Raw genomic sequence first — 6,054 nt, 5'->3', positions numbered from 1 at the left:
TGTGAATATGTGCTGTTTTCTACCAGGTACAAGTTCTTGGTTTTATCGGAAAAAGTGCCCTTTTTTGGGGGGAACTTTTTATGTAATTTATATCTTTTTTCAATTTCTGTTGGAAAGCGTTAAAAGACTTACGAAATTTTATTTTGTTTATAAGCTTCAGTAGGTCCGCTTTGAAGTCTTCCAAGCTTTTGGTCTTTGGAGGGAATTTTTTTAGATTTTATACCATGGAATATATTATCTGTTGTGTCCTCTTCCATGTTGTAAAAGAAAGCTTTCCATCTCATGCGCTTAATCAAGTCTGTGATTTTCTCCAAAAGTTTCTGAGAGTATAGTTCCCTTGGTGGTATAGGTATGTTTTTCATAGAATAATTGATGTAGTAGGCGTCCATATTGAATTCTTCTGCGGGGCAGAGTCCTCAACCGATGTCTGGCGATTTTCTTAAAATAAGCTGTATTAGCCCTTAGGGGAAAAGCGGTGTACGGGAGGTAATTTATTGATAAAAATGGTAAGACAACAAAAGAATGAAATAGACCTCGATATTATGTAAGTAGAGGAATCTATCTGTAAATGTAATATGTGACAATTATTCGGTAGCCATGATAAAACTCCGAGTTTCGGATGCCGAGGTGGAAATCCACGCCGCCATCTCTTCAGTTATCCGACCATCGGAAAAATACTATAAAAAATGACCGTTATACAAAGAGAAATTACTAATTGACCGTTATTAAGACAAAAGAGCTACTTGAATGACCACTAAGTGAGGGGAGGGAGTAAAAGTAAGGGAATAAAAGCTATGAACATGCGCGCTCACGCGAATACTATGAACCTTTTTACCCCCTTACTTTTACTCCCTCCCCTCACTTAGCAGTCATTCAAATAGCCTTTTTGTCTTAATAACGGTCAATCACACAGTAATTCCTATTTGAATAACGGTAATTTTTCTTAGTATTTTTCCGATGGTCGGATAACTGAAGAGATGGCGGCGTGGATTTCCACCTCGGCATCCGAAACTCGGAGTTTTATCATGGCTACCGAATAATTGTCACATATTACATTTATAGATATATATATATATACACATACCTACTTTCGCATAAGTGTCTGTGTATTTATATATATGTATATATTCTTATATATTCCGTAAATATTTGCAACAATACCCTTTTTATATATAATAATTTCGTTGCCTTACATCTTAGTCTGAAGAATAAATGTCTATTTCAAGATGTGATTGGCTTTCATAAAAGATTTACTCCTGTATTTGGAATAAATACTTTTTCTCGCTTCTTCTCATCCTCTCATTTATTCTTTCTTTCTTTTTTTCTCATTTTCTCTTCTTGTTTCTCATTCTCCACCTCTTCCTTCCCTATTTACTTCTCTACCTTCCTTCTTTATTGCTCCATTTTCTTCAGTTCTCTCTCTCTCTCTCTCTCTCTCTCTCTCTCTCTCTCTCTCTCTCTCTCTCTCTCTCTCTCTCTCTCTCTCTCTCTCACCTCCTCATTTATATTCTCCTATTTCTATGCTTGAATCATATCTTTCTTAATGCTAATCGGATTGCATTTTGTCTCCGTCTCTCCTAACAATATAATATCTTCGTTATGTGAGATGTCTGAGTTTCCTCTAAAGGAACAAAAGCTGAAGCATGTGGGCCAAATTGTAAGAATATATCTAATCTTTGCTTTGCGCTTGAGTTAGTCAGCTTTAGATTGGTAGATAATATGATCATAATTACACGCATGCGCATCACACACACACACAACACACACACACACACACACACACACACACACACACACACATAAAACATACATATGTTAGCAGAAGGCTCCGAAATGATAGCAACATCGATAATCAAAGGAGTTTATCATGGACCAACAACCGGATTACTAACTCCCACCTTGAAGGGAACGTGTTTGTAATCCATGTACAAGAAATATCAACCAAATACCTGATGCACAAAAGGGACAGAGACGTAGGTAAAATAATGATAACCGATGCAGACTTAGTTGAGTTAACACCGAAGATATCACCCACAACATAAGCAGTTGTCCGAAAAGGCCATCACGGTATTATCTACGGAGGAGACGTGAAGCTGTGACTAAGACATTGTATAATGAGATAACCCCGAGGATAAAGAAATAAGAAAGTACAGTATGGTAGAAGCCATAGGTATTCATAATAAAAAGGAATACTGATGGAATGTTCCAGTGAATACCTCAATAAAGTGTAAACATAATAGGCCTGACATAGTGATTTGGTACATGGAAGAGAAAGTGTGTGCAGCCGTGGAAATCAGCCGCCCAGCATATATTAACATAAAGCTGAAGATCAGCGGAAAAGAAAATACCAACATTGAACTATTGAGAAATTTACAGGTACTCTATCCAGATGACAAGTTCTGGTTTATACCTGTAATTATTGGGGCACTGTGATATGTAACGCACTGCTTAAATACCAATTTTGAGAAATTAGAAAGGAGAAAGTTGATTTGAAAATTACAGATCCAAGCCATCACTAGAACTGCAAAAATTTGAAAACCCCAGAAGTTTATCATTTAAATATATATGAGCATGTCTAGATATGCAACTATATGCATGAGAAGACATACATAAAACAAAACATACAAATCTGCAAATATATATATCCATACAAAAATACCCTGTTGGTGTTGTTGAAATTTCAGTGAAGGGGTCTTTGGCTCTGATTAGAAACCGGCTCTTTCTCTATTAACAAGAAATTTTGAATTAAAACTGAATAATGACATACATACATTCATGCATACATACATCTAATTTGACTGTCCTTCGTAGGTCGACGTCGACTGTTCTTGATCATTAACCATCTCTGGCAGGTTTGCATGTGGGCCTCAAGCAGTGCTGACATCTGCTGCAGTTGAAACGATTTGACGCAGCGGAGAAGTGGTGCCTCTTGCGTGCTCTTTCGTATTCTCGCAGTTGTTTCTCCTCAATGTTTGGAATTACATATAATACACATATATATGTGCGTGTGTGTGTGTGTGTATGCGTGTGTGTGTGCATGCGTGTGTGTATGCGCGTGTATGAATGTATATATGTATTTATACAAAATAAACTCACTGAGCAGCAAGTTTCAAACTTTTTTTAAAGCGACAGTAACTTCGCGGTATTGAGATCTTTATATACTCTTTTACTCTTTTACTTGTTTCAGTCATTTGACAGCGGCCATGCTGGAGCACCGCCTTTAGTCGAGCAAATCAACCCCAGAACTTATTCTCTGTAAGCCTTGTATGTATTCTATCGGTCTGTTTTGCCGAACCGCTAAGCTACGGGGACGTAAACACACCAGCATCGGTTGTCAAGTGATGTTGGGTGGGGGGGCGAACACAGACATACAAACATATACACACACATACATATATATATATATATATATATATATATATAATATATATATATAATATATATATATATATATATACATACGACCGGCTTATTTCAGTTTCCGTCTACCAAATCGACTCACAAGGCTTTGGTCGGCCCGAGGCTATAGTAGAAGACACTTGCCCAAGGTGTCACGCAGTGGGACTGAAAGCGGAACCTTCTGGTTGGTAAGCAAGCTATTTACCACACAGCCACTCCTACGACTATGGTTAACTTTTTGTTTGTTTTTAACTTAACGTAGTTTAACCTAGAAGAGATTTTCTCCCCTTCAATAGTAAAAGTCACTAGAAGCATTCCACGTGTTCAAAATGCCCGGGTAGTTTTTCTAAAAACATCCAGGAAAACTGGATGCAAGGGCCTCTGCGAGATGAACATAAAGAACGTCTGACTCATCCCGATGGATAGCACAATACAAAATAGCAGCTAGAAATCTTTGTCTGCACCGAGAAGGATATACTTGAACGGGTTTGTGAATCTAGTTCGGGATCATTCCTGTTTGGCTGCATTTTTTTTTTATTTTTAAATTCGATGAAAATTTTCAAATTTGATGTATTGATGTAATTTTTTACGCTGAATCTCGGGGTCTAATTCATTTGTTCCAGAAAAAAAGTTTGTTAAAAAGTTACAGAGGTTTCAAGTTTGATCGTTTTTACCGAGTCAGAAAACACGATTTGGAAACTGTCATTTTGTTCGTGACTGCACATGTTGTCAACATTTCAACGATAGCAAGTATATTAAACTATAAACAAATGAAATATTGGCTTTACGCACGCCATATAATCTCTCGTAACTTTTTTGAAATTGAAAAGTGGCAGCCAAGGATCCTTGTTCGTAATAAATACATGAACTGTATCTATACAGAGAACTTTTTTCGCAATGCAGAATTGCCCTGCACGTATTTTACCCGCATGTAAGAAATTCCTCTCTTCCTCTTTTCTCAACTGCTAAATCGTTAACGATTTGGGATGAGAAAAAATCTGAAACATGTTTTGTTTGGGGGATTTTTGGTTTGTTAGTTTTGTTTTGTTTATATATATATATATATATATGTGTGTGTGTGTGTGTGTGTGTGTGTGTGTGTGTGTGTGTGTGGTGTGGTGTGTGTGTGTGTGTTGTGTGTGTGTGTGTGTTTATATATATATATATATATATATATATAATCATATCGAAAGGAAATAGAAATTTTCACCTCGAGTGGCCTAGCGTGTAAAAATTTAGTCCAAAGACTATGTATCTCTCTATATATAAAACTGAGAATGTGTGTCTGTCTGTCTGTCAGTCTGTCTGTGTGTTTCCCTAAAACTTGAGAACTACACAACCAATTTCATTCAAATTTTACACATGCCTTACTTAGGGTCCGGGGAGTGTCATCGGCAAAAAGAGTTCAACTTCTTGCCTAGGGCAAGCCCATAGCAATATCATATCTTCTCCACTATTTCAGTATTACGTGTTAAAAGTGAAACAAAAACATTTTTCTATTTTATGTTAGATACTTTCACTTTAACAATAGAAATTAGAGATAATAATAACAATTGAATTATATGTAGTAAGTAATAATTAAAATCAAACTAAAGTATAATATAATCGTAACATAACAAAAATAAAAATAGCAATTGGTATAAAATTGCATCAATGACTTGAACTTAAATAAGTGGCTTCACATGAATGGGAATAAATAAAAAATAAAATTTAAGTGCAGAAAAGGAATAGCTTCAACTGCGTACTGCTTTTTGATTCGCCGTAAGGTTTGTTGTTATTATTATTACTGTTTAACTATTGTTATCACGTTTGTTGGTTCCTCGTAAGGGAAACGTTGTTGTGTTGCATTTGTTAATAATTGTAAACTGTAACCCTCCCCCTTTGGGAGAAGGAGCTTTGGTTATTGTTTAAAAATTGAATTGTGTCCCTGTTTGGGGAAATTGACAATATTTTCACCGTTTATACGGAAGCATTTTTGTCAGAATGCTTTCGATAGGAGAAAGTCCAAAAATGAATTTCGCTGCAGCGAGAAAAAGAAGATTTGAACACCTGACTGAAAGCACCATCGAAAAGTATCTTGGTGCGACTATGAAAGATATCAAGTATCTAACCAGAGGCGGTAAATTCGCCACAATAGAGGCAAGGTTCGAGTCAACGGAGCGTGCAAGGAAGTACTCGACTCGAACCTTGCAAAGTGGAAATATTTTATTTTTACCTTTATATCTGGGACGTAGGATGTCCCGGATAAAAATTTAAAATGTCCCTCCAGAAGTAGAGGTAGGCTGGATTGTAGCCACACTTCTATACAAGAGGGAGGACAAGATACAATTTATCGAAATTGCAAGAGACGGGCCAACACTAGCGATATCAAGATATAACTTTGTATTTTGTATTTTATGTGTAGATGTATATATATAGATGTACATGTAATATGTACACATATATACATGCACTAGCACAATGACCCGGCAACGCCGGATCATAATGCTAGTTACTCATAAAATACAGTGTACATTTATACACATAAGAGGAATCCACTCATAGCTGTTCTTTCTAGCGTGATGAATCCCATGAGTGGGATAAATGTACACTGTATTTTACATATATATATGTATGTATATGTATGTATGTATATATATATGTATATGTGTATAT

The sequence above is a fragment of the Octopus sinensis genome, linkage group LG6, assembly GCF_006345805.1.
Source record: "Octopus sinensis linkage group LG6, ASM634580v1, whole genome shotgun sequence".
NCBI lineage: Eukaryota > Metazoa > Mollusca > Cephalopoda > Octopoda > Octopodidae > Octopus > Octopus sinensis.
The sequence above is the reverse complement of the archived record's forward strand: the minus strand, read 5'-3'. Positions refer to the sequence as shown.